This window comes from Convolutriloba macropyga, chromosome 9, assembly GCF_964194025.1.
Source record: "Convolutriloba macropyga chromosome 9, txConMacr16.3, whole genome shotgun sequence".
Classification (NCBI taxonomy): Eukaryota; Metazoa; Xenacoelomorpha; order Acoela; family Convolutidae; genus Convolutriloba; species Convolutriloba macropyga.
This window is the reverse complement of record NC_134476.1, coordinates 2,748,357-2,763,015: the sequence shown is the minus strand read 5'-3', so window position 1 is coordinate 2,763,015 and position 14,659 is coordinate 2,748,357. Positions and strand designations below refer to the sequence as shown.

Below are 14,659 nucleotides of genomic sequence, written 5' to 3'. Positions count from 1 at the left end.
TCCTGTGTTAGTAGGGATTTTGTCCATGAATAGTTATTGTAGAATACTTACAAATTTTTATGGTGTATTTAGCGAAACAACAGTCCGACCGGTCCCATATGGACAATGGTACTGTACCTTAATTTTAAAATATCTCCTCGTAGAGTGAAAGATTTTTGATCCGTTTCTTGGTTTGAACTCGCCTTGAGCTGTGCTTGAATCCCTATAAATTTTGTGTAGTTTCGTTCAGGCGTTATTGAGAAATTAGTGTGCATTTTAGGGAAACGTCAGTCGCTTTGGGTCAATTTTGGACTTTGGTACCGTACTTTGTTTTGATAATAACTCGTCGAAAAGTAAACCGATTTTGGATCTGTTTATTGAATTGTACTTGGCTTGAGCCGTACTTTAATTCCTGTAAATGGCGTTATTTTTCTTCCAGGGGGTTCCGAGAGTGTGGGCCCGAAACATAAGGTCGTTTCGCCTACCTTGTGACCGGTGCGTTTCACGTTTCTACTTTGCAAGAAGCTATTCAAATCGAAGCAAACTGGGTATGGAGTATACCGTGGACACCTAAAGTGTAAAACAATAAGTTTTCTGCTATAGCTTGTCTTAGGTTTGAAAAGGTCAGGTATGAAAAAAAGGTTAGGTTTTCATACGGAAATTTGCGAATTTCTCGAATAACGAATTTTAAAAATAGGTCTTTTTCATCGGGTCAAGAGGTTATTCAAATCGAACCAAACTGGGCATGGAGTATACTCTGGGTACCTTAAGTGTAAAACCAAAAGAATTTTTGCTATAGCTCGCCTAGGAAAAAGTTAGTATTTCATACGGAAATTTGCGATTATTTCGAATATTTAATTTTCAAATATAGTATTTTTCATCGGGTCAAGAAAATATTCAAATCGAACCGAACTCGATTTGGAGTATTCCAGGTGTAACTAGAGGGTAAAACAGAAAGAATTTTTACTATAGCTTGCATAGGAAAAAAATTTAGTTTTTCATACGGAAATTTGCGACTATTTCGATTAAATTGCGATTATTGAATTTTAAAAACAGGTCTCTTTCATCGGGTCAAGGATTTGTCCAAATCGTCCCCAACTCGGTATAGAGTATCCCATGGGTACCTAGAGTGTATAAACAGAAAGAATTTTTGGTATAGCTTGCCTAGGAAAAAACTAATATTTCATACGGAAATTTGCGATTATTTCGAATAAATTGCGATTCTTGAATTTTTAAAATAGGTCTTTTTCATCGAGTCAGGGAGTTGTCCAAATCAAACCAAACTCGGTATGGAGTATCCCCTGTGTACCTAGAATCTTAAAAAAAGAATTTTTGCTGTAGCTTGACATAAATTTCCTCAAAAAAATGATATTTGTCATAAATTTTGATAAAATTTGATTTTCAAAATGATAATTTTTATCATATACTTTTATTTATCAAAGCACTATTTTTTTTATTAAACCTCAATTGTCATGAGACACTCATTTTTCTTTAGATTTTGAAAAAGATCCTAACAAACTCATTTTCATTTACTCCTAATCTTGAATCCCCTTTCTTTAAATACTGGTCCTCCAGTTTCCTCAACTATGGACCAAACCCTTAACCAAACCAACTTTTTCAAATGGTTACAATCAACATTCTTGGGTTCCACTTGACAACAATAGACGCCTATAATTTTCCCCAAAACAACAATCACCCTTCCTCTAAGTACGGCAAACAATCACAAGCACTAAACACTGTTGATCACAGACAACCTCTCAAATATGTCAGAAATCAAAAAAAAAATTCTATGTTGTAGTTTTTGTTACCATGCAAAACTGTTTAGCTGAAACTGGAGGGGAGAAAAACAGGAAAAGATAGAGACAGTGAGAGGAGATATGAACTAAGAAGTTACCCAAACAATTGAAATCCAGTTTCCAAAGAATGGCTTATACTATCATATTTGAATTTTTATGTGACAAATGAAAACTTTTCAACTATCTAGCTCGTGGGAACGATTTTTTGTGCATTACATTGAGAACAGAAATAGATTTACTTAATGAAACAACACAAGAGAGAACTCGTATTGGCATACAAAATTTCGGCGGATTTTATGAAAGAGGATCATTCACATTAGATCAAAGCATAGCAAAATTGGACATCCGTTTTTAGGCAGCAAAAAGTCATTAAAAAATTTTCCCGAGGAAAACAACGCTTACTGCTAGTACTTTTTTAACAGTCTTTGCGACGCAATAAAATTTGGACAGTAGATTGTTTCTGGGTAATGAGAAATAAGTTCAAAGACTTACAATTTGCCTAAGCATTTGCCAAATATTTTTCTTTGTCAAGTAAGCTTTTAAAAACTTCTATTGTTTTCATGCAGTAAATAGCCGAAATATACAAAGTTTTCGAAGGTCCCATGAATTGATAAAGTGATACCCAAAACAAATTTCACGCCGATTAACGAGTGGCGACTTCTTTTAGAAAAAAAATTTATTTGGTTTTCCGCTCTCACCAAACATCAGATTCACTCAGTGTAATTTTGAAATTTTTCAAAACGAACTACTAACGGCTAATTGTAGATTCACTAAAAAATTATATAGAGTTAAAAGGAAAAAAGATGGGCTTGCATTTCGTTGGTCCGTGAAACCTGTTTCGTTTGAACCAAAGCTCTTAAAAAAGATTGACATAACCACAACCAATATTGTGACTACAGTCAGTTCGACAATTGTAACCGATGAAACATATAAAACAAAAAAGGCTAAAAACCAGCTTGAATAAACGGTTTTGATGATAGAAACAATGACTGGTAACCATTTGCTATCAGTTCAAATAATGATACTAGATCAATTTCACAAACAAAATTCCAACGCAAAAAATAGTGATATGCTTTCTGATGTTTGTTTTGATTTTAATTTTCATAACCACTTTCAAATAGCGCGCAAAATAATGAAAATAGGCTATAGTTTTTTTGAAAAACACACTGCTGCTTGTTTTTTTTTCGGAAATAAAAGATAGTTTTTTCGGTCAAATTGGGCTTTGAATACAAAACCAACCAGCAGACGATGGGCAGCTACATGTTTGTCATATTTTGACTTTTAATCAAAAAATTTCTTGAATTGGACAGGACAGGATAGGATGCGGTTATTGCGCAATGTTATCATAAGCATACAAAAATCTTCCAGAGAGTATCAGAAGTGGCGTCCATACCTTTTGTTCTTGTAAAAAAAATTGCTCAATCAAATAAATTTTCATCGCTTAATCAGTAAATTTTTTACTACGTAAAAAAATCAACTATTAAAATCTTTCAATTAAAACATCAAATACTTCAGTTGTCAAAAAAATGAAGCTGTTGTGATCAAAATCTGATCTTTGAGATCTGAATATGATATCATTTTTATCTGATGGACAGTAAATGTGTAGTTTTTGCTTTAATAAAAACAGCTACCGCTTCAACGTGCTGCACTCTAAAATTTTCTCGTGTGAGATCACACGATTTTTTCTCCTGTGAGCATTGAATTGCACGATTTTTCGTGTGATAGTCGCAAGTCGCGTGTTTTTACACGAGAAAAATTAACTCGTGTGTTAATTTTTCACACGAATTTTCCTGTAAAGTGAAAACGTGGGCTGAAAGCCGAAAAAAAAATTCAACAGTTTTTAACCCCAAGTTTCTCATTGCCGGCCATTATGTTTACAAGAAACCTTTTGTAGAAAATTTATAGTTTTGTGCAAAATCCCTCAAACTATAAAAAGCATGGAAAAAGCTCTTCTAGCGCTTCCACTTCCGTTTTTTAACTGACAGCACGCAAAAGTACAGATGAATTGAGCAAGATGTGTTTTTACCGAGTTTTTGTTAGAGTTTTTTACGGAGAACCTACTAGAACATATTAACAACAATCCAGATTGAAACGCCAAAAAAGCCACCTCAGCAATTGGTGCTCTAAGATGACTTAAAACAACTAACTCTTTAGCTATGATCCATATCCAGTTGCCAATGTTGATTTGGTCATCTTTTAACTGTTTTTCAGGTCAAAGATGTAGAGAAAACACAATAAAATGAAAAAGTTGGGTAAAGTGGGCCACCTAAACGATCCTCTCACAAAACTGTTTTTATGCTTATGTGTTGGCTGTAGGTTCGTGGCCTCTAATTTAATGAAACAATTTTTTTTTGAAATTTATGGTGGCAAAAGTGTTCTCAATTGTTGTGCCATAAAATTGACAAACTTGAACTCTTTTCGTGTCTTCTCTTCTTTTTCTTGCTATTAGCTCGTGGCCTCCAATTTTCTGAAACAAGTTTTTTAGAAGTTGTGTTGGCAAAAGTGTCCCATTGTTGGGCCATAAATTTGACCAACCTGTACTCTTTTCGTTTCTTATCTTCTATTTCTTGCTATTAACTCGTAGCCTCATTTTTTTTTAAACAATTTTTTTAAATGTTATTGTGGCAGAAGCGTTCTCAATTGTTCGGCTATAAAAATGACCAACTTGAACACTTCTTTTCTCTTCTATTTCTTACCATTAGCTTCTTGGCCTCCTAAGGTGGCAAAAGTGTGGAAAGTTATGGTGGCAAGTTATTGTGGCAAAAGTTTTTTCAATTGTTGGGCCATAAAATTGGCCAACTTGAACTCTTTTCGTGGGGTCTCTTCTATTTCTTGCTCATAGCTCGTAGCCTTCAACTTTTTGAAACAAATTTTCAGATGTTGTATTTTTAGTAGGTCGTTAGGGACGGAAATGAATAAAATTTCTCCTAACACAACTAACAACAAGTGCTTTTTGGGGCGACCGTACATTTTTGAATAAGTTTTAAAAAAAGTGCTGTACTTGAATTATCGTGTGAGATTACATAGAAAATCATGTGCGAACACGCGATTTTTCAGTTAAAAATTGACACACGAGAAAATTGCCATTTACGTTATTTTTTGTGCGCAATCACACGAATCTCTCGAGTTGGCCCTCATGAGCTTTCATGTGATTCACAAGAGTTTTCATCTAATTTCTCATGTAAAATCACACGATTTTTAGTGTGGGCCCACATAATTTTTCGGCAATTTTTACGCGAAAAAATCGTGTAAGATTTCATGTAAAAATACACATGTAAAAATCCCCAAAAAAATCACGTGGGCTCACAAGAAAAAGCTTGTTATTTTACATGAGAATTTTACGTGAAAACTCGTGTGAACCACGTGAAAACTCGTGAAGGCCAACCCGAGAGATTCGTGTGATTTCTCACGAAAAATCATGTAACTTGAAATTTTCTCCTGTGTCACTTTTTAACTGAAAAATCGTGTGTTGGCACATGATTTTGTATGTGATCTCACCCGATAAAAATTTAGAGCAGGGTTGGATGAAATAGCTCTTCAAACTATTTCTTTTCCAACAAGCTTGATGGCCTATTTTAAGTAGATTTATCATTGAAACTACGGGTTTTCGGATTTAGAGAAAATACTCAATTTTTCTATTTGTTTATACATCAGTGCTACAAAACAAACTAGTCAATACTAGGTCAACTATCCGATAACGCCAGCTATTGTGTAAGTTTTCAAACAAAAAAAGCTGTACAGTGTTTAGTATTCAGTTAACGTAATCAAATCATGCAAAACGCGACAATTTTATAACAGTTTGTTGTAGAATATCTACTTAACGTCAAAAACAGGTCAACGCTCCCTAGGTTAACCCAAAAAGAGTTTCTTAGAGTAATTATACTCCAAAGTTAAAATCTAATTTTCACAAATTTTTTTAACTGAGCACCACTTGCATCACTGTTTTTACTAATAAAGTAAATTGCAAAAAAATTACCACAAACTCCATTACAAGGACGACGGTTTCTACAAAATGTTCATTAGATAAATTGCCATGAAATCAACTTTTTTCTTCTTTTCTCTCTGATTTCAAACGCGAATGCAATCTTGGTCGTAGTTGAACAAAGAGGAAAACTTGAGAAGTCGTTGTTTTGCTTTATAACCTGGATGAATTCTTCACAATTTTCATTGGTTTATCTGACAAGCAACTAATGCAATTTGTCTGAAATGCAAAGCAGTTGAAGCAACTAATGCAGCGAATCAATAGCGTTCGAAATGTTATTTTTTTTAATTTTAATTTTTTCATTATATTTTTTTAACATTTTTTATTGCAACCAAATTTTATACTGCTTGGTATAAAAAGGGGCCAATAACTTAGTTTTGATGTTCTGGGAAGTTGGTTCTGGGAAGCCTTTTGCAATTACATCTCACAGCCGGAGGTACTTCCGCCAAAGGTTGAGCTGGAATTGCTGAATAGTTCACAGATCTTCTTTGCTATCTTTTTTTTCGACCCAATTTTAGTTGCTTTAAATATCTAAATAAGTTCATTCGTTGTTATTTTTTGATACACGCAAAAAACAAAGACTTGCCACGTTCTTTTTCACTCGAATGTGAAATGGAATTCAAAATCACCAAAAAATGTTAAATTATCTGCACAAGTATACACATGCTTAAAAAATGCAAGCACGTTACTAAAAAACTGCATGCATCCATGTGGGTTTAAAAATTATAACCCTACTAAAACTGGGGGAGGGGGATTAAACAGGATAGAACCCTTATGCATTACGCTGAAATCTAAGATCTATAATTCGGAGAAAATCATGGAAAAGCAACAAAATATGACCTAGAGCTCTCCATCGTTACATGGACGTTTCAGTGAGTGTCCTATGATGTCCACCATAGATGGTAATTGAGCAACTCGTGGTTCATCAGTGCCTTTGAGTTGAATTATCATAATCCATCAATAGAATTCTACCGCGCTGGAAAAATCTGGCAATGAACTCTTAGTTTTTCTGGCCAAAAACTACCAATTTTTTTAAATCACTTTGAGTCGAGAAACCTGTTCAAAAGGTCCTTTTTACATTACTAGATGTTTTACAATAGTTTAACAATAGTATCTCGGAAGTATCATTGAGTATTGAGGTTCACGAAACAACATTACTTATGAAACAGTTGTTTGGCAATTTTAAATGGACTCTCAGTTTTCACTATTTGCGATTTTTAACGCAGAAATGGAAAAACTTAATTAGTAAATAGCTACATGCGAAAATCCCACGATAAATAATTTCTGGTTTCAATAATCTCTGGTTTCTGATTATCAGTTAGTCATATCTTTGCTCGTGATAAATTTTTGGCATTTTAATATTTCTCAAAATTATTTAATAGTGAATTTCGTAAAGACAAGTTTTCAGCCTCATAAAACTTTTTTATGCGGAAGACAGTGACGTAGTATAGATTTTTTAAAACGAAAATCAAAATTTTAGTGTGTAATGCAACCCAGATGCATGTAAGATTCATGTTCCAACTCCCTTGGAAAAATTATCCGGCGCTGTTTAAAATCAGTTTTTCGGCTGCATCTTTTATAATTGGTGAGGCGTTTCGGGGGTGGGGGGGGGGGGGGGGGATCAAAAGGACGATGTTTCAATTGGACGCCACCGACTAAATTTTATTACAACTGGCCGACAAATGCATGCTTTCATGGTTAATATTTGCAAAACATTGGAATGCTGACCATTTTAGCCATAATTTAGTCACACGCATCCATAATTACAAATTTAAACGAGAAAGAAGCAAGTTAAAATTATATATGCATCGAATTGTGCCTCAGCGGACAGTTGGACTTGATATGAATCTATCACGACCGAACGCCCAAATTCTTCAAAACTGTCCCGTCAACTAAGAGCAAATCATCAGAGCAAACCTTGATTTTGCAGTAATAATTTTTTCACTTGATAACAAAATTTCGGTTTCGGCCATTTGAAACGCCCCCGTGTGTTTCGTAGGTATGTTTGCTTTGTTTGTGGGTTTCTAAGCAGTTTTTAGACGCATATTGACAATGAGAGTTGCGTCTGTCAAATTTATCAGCCGCACGCAAAAATGTGCCCAACTTTTAAATTACTCAGAGTTTAAATTGAGCTCTTAGCTGCTTTGTCAATTTCAATACTTCTTCACATGGGCGGTTCTTCTTTCTCCTAATCTAACAGTGATATATCCTCGAGAACACAGGGTAATTTTATATTATATAATAATAATAAAAATAAATTGTTTCCATCAGTCAATAAGTAGCTTTTCACAATTACCTGTACAAATACAATCACATATTTGACTGTGGGAGAGCACTATTGGGCCGATGGCCCGTTCTCAAGTGTCTCGTTCAGTTTATCTGGATGAAAGTGATTCAAAATGTAGAAAGAAAAAACAAGGAAGCACTATTTTTCAAGGTACCATTAAACCTAGTGAAAAACATTATTCTGGTTATGGACCGCCTTTGAGTTGTGATATTAAAACTCATACAACAGTCTGACTATGTCCTCATTACCCAAAATATAATTATCTAGAAATTGATGACAGAAATTTTTTGTTTCGGCAGTAGACATGCTTTCAATCTTTTCTATTATTTCATCATCGTAACCTAGAAGCATTCTTAAGACCCGCCTTATCCTAACTATTATTGAAAAACTGTGAAATAGATTTTTACCTTGAGTTTTTTTGTTTTTAATCAACCGCTTGCTTTTTTTAAGGCAATTTTGCATTGAGAAACCCTTTGAAATTGGTGAAATATTACATTGTCCCCTTATGTTTTTTAGTGTTTGCTTAAGTACCTCATAGGCATGTAACTCTGAGGCTAAATAGATCCTATGTTTTACTCTTTCTTCGTAAGTGCTTTCAAACTTTTTGCGGTGAAAAATTAGCCGCACGATACGTTTGACAACTTTGTCTATTTCCCTAATAGTTGTGATTGTTGTTGACCCGTATATCAGGACTCCGTATTGTACTATTAGCTGTATGTATGTTCTAAACGATTTTATCGTCTGTGATTCTCTCAAAACTTTTCTAGTTTATAAAAGATAGAACAATTCGACAAAAAATTTGTGCCCCTGTTGCTTTGATTGCTTTGAGAAACGTAGATCATTATCTATCGTGATGCCCAGGTATTTGAAACTTTGTTTTTCTTCATTTTTAGTGTTTTTTATTAATGTTCTTGACACAACATTTTTTTTTGTTTTTTTCTTTACAAAAAGCATGCTTTTTGTTTTTTCCTTGTTCAGTGTTAGTTTATTTTTTATGAGCCAATCATTGACCTTATCTAGTGCTCTGTCGTGATCATCGTCAATTTTCGATGCAGAACTTCTGCTTTTCACGACAGTGTCATCGGCGTATAAAATAACATTTGATTTTTTCTGGGACAAACTTAAGTCATTCATCTAGATAATAAACAAAAGAGGGCCAAGAATTGATCCTTGTGGCACGCCTAGTTCTATAAGAATCAGTTTGCTTTTTGTATCTCCAATTTAACTATATTGCATTCGTTTGGACAAATATGATTATAAAATGTTGTATATTGGACCACGCAAACCATATCGATAACAATTTTGCAGTAGAATGTTGTGATCGACAGTATCAAAAGCTTTCTGTAAGTCTAGAAAAGTGCATTTAGTTTTTTCACTGTTGTTGCGGAGATTTGATCTTATTTCCTCTATTAAGGTTGCAATGGCATCAACTGTGCTCTTCCCGTGCCTAGAGCCAAATTGTGAATCTGAGAGAATTTCGAAAACGTTTAGGTAGTTTTGAATTCGATCAAATATAATCCGCTCAAAGACTTTCCCTATAATTGGTAGCAACGAGATGGGCCTGAAATTTGATGGGTCATCTTCAATTCCATTTTTAAAGAACGTATAACTTTTGCTATTTTCAAACTCTCTGGGTATTGTCCAAGTTCTATGCATCTGTTAAACAAGAGTTGTAAAGGAGCTGCTAAACACTCAGAAACTTTTTTAATGAAAAAATAGTTCAAGTTATAGCAATCAAGGCTAAATTTGTTTTTACAGTTGTTGATAGCGTACATTACGTCATTTTCAGATATCGATTTTAGATACATACTTTGACTCTTGTTTTCTATCGTAACGGCACTTCTTGTTAAAAGTTCTGCATTCAATTTTTTCCCAATGTTTGAGAAGAACTCGTTAAATTCTTCTACTTTATTTTGCGAACAGAAAACTTTAGAGGACTCAAAAGTCTATAAAGCTCAAAAAAAGATTTTTTGTTTTTTTACCAAATCGGTTTTAAGTAGATTTTGATAAAAAGTTTGTTTTTTAGATCTGATGAGAGTTTTAAGGTTTTTACAAGTTTTTTGAAATTTTTCGTGAATTTGTGGACTTCCAGTTGTATGTGCCAGTTTCTTAAGACTACGTTTTTTTGTCGCTAAGTTTTAACCTCATTATCAATCCAATTTTTGTTCTTTTTTTGTGTACGGTATATTTCAGGAAGGTGACTGTTTAATGGTTCAGTGAGAAATTCGTGAAATTTTTTGAAGGCTTTGTCAAATGGTAAGAGTTCTAAACTACTTCTGTGGACTTCAAATTGATACCTGAGATCCTTTTAGAGTCTTTCTCTTGTATTTGGATTATCTAGGTTATGCCAATTGCGGCTTTTTAGAGCTTTAAAATAATTTTCTGGACTGCCACCGAGGTCAAAGGTCCCTTCTACCGTGTAAGGATCTGTTATACTGGTTGATTTAACTTTTGTTTCTATAAAAAAGTCAGAAAATGTTGCGTCAATGAGCGTACCTCTGCCATTTGATACCATCGTTGGGTCGTTATTGCTTGATATACTGAGACCGTTTCCGGCTAAACGGCTTTTCAAGCTTTCGGCTTTTTTGCTGTTTATTAAAAAATTAACATTAAAATCCCCACAAAGTACGTGTTTTGTTTCTGGGTCAACCATTAGGCTGTCGAGATATCTTTCAACCGTCAAGAAATTGGCTTCATTAGTGCAATTTGGTGGCATGTAAATACATGAGAACCAGATTTCTTTTTTTATGGTTTTGATGGCGACTGTTAGTAGTTGAACGGAATTCGTTTCTAATTTTTTAACTATCTGACAATTTATGTTATTTTTCAAGAAGGATGCAACACCTCCAATCTCTTTTTTTCCGATTGCTGGCTATAATTGTTTGATAACCATTCAAAGAAAAACAGTTATTGTTGTAGCTAGGATTTAACCAAGTCTCAGTAAGGCAAACTACTTCAGGTTTCTGAGACATGCTATTAATGTAAACTTCAAACTCGTCTAGGTTCTTAGACACGGATCGAATGTTTTTAAGAACAAATTGGAACTGCACAGGATTACAGGTTCTTTTAATTGTCATTGTTGACGTAGAGACACTTTTCGTTATCAATTCCCTGCCATTGCAGTCGGTTTTTTTTCTTGTATAAAACTACCAACTATTTTGATATAACAGTGCTTAATTGTTTTTTTTTATTTGTTGCTTGCGGAAATCACCAGCAACAAATCAAAACATTCTGTTTCATATCTTCAATTCAACAACAATCCTGATTACTTATTTAAAATATGATTGATTTTTAATATGAAACTTATTTACAAATAATGGTTTAGTTCCTCAAAATAAAGTTAATTTTTATAGAAAGTTGTCTTGCAGTTGAATTACTGCACTGGCACCAAGATGCATTCATTGTTTATGCAATATTCCACGTCGCTGCAGTCCCACAAACTTGAGCAAGATGCGCCAAGCTCTCTCCTTTCAAATCGCTCCGGCATCACGTTTCGCTCTGGGTACCCTGCTCGTCGCCCCGGTTGAAGAAATCCCTGTGCTTGACGGCGGTCAAAGAATCCTGCTTGTACAATTCCGACCACTAGCAGAGTTAGAAAGACTTGTCGAATCATCTCGATCGAAATTAGAAGATCTAAAAAGTTTGAAAGCTATCCCTAGTACTTGCAATAGTAGTTGTAAATTTTTAGAGCAGTAGAATTAAAAAAAACTTCAATTTACAACAAAAATTTCAGTTGAAAAAGGATTAAAAAGATGAAACATTAATATACACATTGGATCTTTTCAACAATTCCCCCCCCCTTTTGCAAAAGGGGGGGCTATTCTTGAATAGATTTTAAGCGAGCGATTTATTAACCAATCAGAGACGACTAATGTTTTGCACAAAAAGTTATATATTTCTGTGTTGAAGCAACTTACTTCAATTTGTTGAGCTGAGGTGGTTGTCAATTTTATAAAAGAATGATAAAATTCGTTTGAATCTTGTATTTATGCGTCGTAGTGCTCTGTTTATTGTTTGCTGCTCGATGCGATTGGTCAAATTCAGTTCAAACTTACAATTTACAAGCTTACTTTAGCTCAATCTACTTCTTTCACTTTCATTGGGATGGTTTCAGTTTTTATAGTGAGTGGGATTTTATCAAACTTTTGTAAGATAAAATAATGCATATCATTGGACTATGTTATTTTTTATTTTGCCAACATGCTTTTTCAAGAGTTTAATGAGATTTGTGTTTAATAACTATTATAGTGCGTTTTATTAAATTTACTTCTCTGACCGAATACAGGTGTGTGTTAATTATTTGTATGGGCTACCACAAAAGTACAGCACGTAGATGTGCGTTGTGTTTCTTCGTTAGTTTTTATTAAGCTTCTGCGATCTAAGCTGCAAATGTAACGATTTAAACCAAATATAAAGACAGTATAACTTTGTTCGCAAAGAGTCCACAGATTTCGACTAACCACTCTCAACTTTTCTCATCACAATTAAAATACCAAATCAACTTAATGAGCAGAAAACGCATCACTTCTTCAAAGCTTTCGTTTGTTAATAAAATGAAAGTGCGTTTGATATTAGTTTTTCAATTCACATAGCATGAATTCAAAAATCAGAACTGATTTTTTAAATAATTCGTTTGCTGGTTAAGATCAGCTTGACTTGAGTGAAAGGAAAAATCTAGCACGCTGGAAATATTTTTGCACGGTCGAAGTCCCAGTTGAAGTCTGCATAAAAACTTTCCATAAGTCGGGCTAAAATTTTTTTATGAAAAAATTGGGGCTCAATTTGTCAACAGTTGATTTCTATGCTGCTGTTGAATACCGAATGTTTTTCAAAGTGTACGAAAACAAGAGAATGATAGTTTTTTTTGTGAAACTTAAACTCTAGAAACAAATATGGTTTTAGGTATAGAGGACCTAAAGGATTTTGGGTTTATATCATTGGTCTAGAAGTTGTTTCTTGAGATTAAAAGAATTCGATGATATCTGGGTGAAGTTAAATTCTCTGCTTTCTTATCATTGGAAAAAACAAACGCGACTCTCTGGATAAAGAACGAAAATGGATGATACCTACGGCTATGTAAATAAACAAATCTTCAAATAGTCGATGCTATCATATAATTTATTTTAATTGAAAAATTACGCCAAATTTATATTTAATTTGGCGAAACTGTTGTTTTTTTCCTAATAACATATTGTTGGAATGCACCCAGATTGCATTTGAGGAGAGGAACGCGATTGCAATCTAGTTAAAAAAATATTAAGTTTATGATAGTTTAAAACGTTTTGCACGAGAATTTTATTGTCAAGAATGAACGCAATGTATGTCAGGAAAGTAATACAAAATTTCTAAAGTCGTGGATTTTTTTTACTTAAGCACAGAGCAAAGAGCTTCAGTGAAATCGTTCCCCGAGAAACTAAAGACCAGAAATAAACAACTCAAATTCGAATAATTTCCCGCGCCTAACTCTCAACCGGATTCAGTACTGAGTCAGAGTCTAATTCAGGTCAAATTTTGCACTGAATTTGTCAGAGCTAATTTAGTGATTCATTCTCAATTATCTTCTGATTCAGAAAAATACAGAATACATCCTGTGAATTTTGCTCTGATTCAGAGAAGTTCAGAAATCACTTCACAGTTTGTTCTGAAATCTTTCTGAATCCGTACTAAAACATAAAGCTTCTCTGAAAATTTTCTGAATCAGTACTGATTTTCACTGAAATTTAGGTACGAGTTATGTTTTATTTACTCTTGTTGTACTCCGTAAACAAACATACAAAGCTTAGATAAATCATCCGCAGAAAACTTGAAAGTCTACTAGAAATTTTGTGTGGAAAGATTGCAATTGAAGAGATAAACACGCTTGCAAATTAGTTTCAATAACTGATTCAATACTCTTTTTCGCATCATAATGACTGAAGAGAGTGCAGCCCTTTGTTCCGTTTATGCAAATATTGACATAATTATCTTAGTTTTTGCCACAACTTGGGTTTGTGTTTATACATCGCATAGTTTAAACTGTTTTGCCTTAATATTTTATTGTTATGAATCTGTGCTAGACGACGACATAAATTGTTGATAGTTCAGATGGGGGTAATTTTTCCGGTGCGAGAAGATCTCCAACTCTGTCGTATGTCATACAAAAGAAACAGAGCCTTTTCAGTGACATTAGAAGGCTGGATTAGTCATTTTTCTCTAATAGAGATGCGAAAAAACTGCAGTGAAAAAATAAGTTCGCTGAAAAGATATTTTGAAATGCATTTGACATATTTTTTCACGAATTCAATATCTTGTCAGATAAATTGAATGGAAAACAGTTGTCATATTTTTGACTTGGATTCGATTGATTTTTTGATAGAAAAATCTATAAACTGGATTCGTTATATTGAAACAAAAAGGTTGTCTCATCATCATTTTAAGAAAAACTAAAATTGTTCACATTTTGACACCTAAAACACCCGTTTTACACTCTTATGATTACAATATTAATACTTATGTTTTCACTCTTTTGGTTACACCATTAAAACATATTGTTGAACTCATTTGATTTCACCATAAAACTTTTTCTACACTCTTCTTTTACAATTTTTTCCTATCATATGCACCAGTAAATTACAA

General features: G+C 33.8%; 1 protein-coding gene and 1 long non-coding RNA gene across 2 annotated transcripts in view; one reads left to right on the top strand and one right to left on the bottom strand.

Moving 5' to 3' along the window:
- The window catches only part of LOC142345559 (uncharacterized), a 109,830-nt gene that overhangs the window by 70,568 nt on the left and 24,603 nt on the right, over nucleotides 1-14,659 (top strand). The gene's annotated exons all lie outside the window — the stretch shown is intronic.
- On the bottom strand, nucleotides 11,274-12,545 carry LOC142345560 (uncharacterized). Its single transcript, XR_012759344.1, has 2 exons — nucleotides 11,962-12,545; nucleotides 11,274-11,677 (listed from the first exon to the last, which is right to left on the bottom strand). It is a non-coding gene; the product is annotated as an uncharacterized LOC142345560 (long non-coding RNA).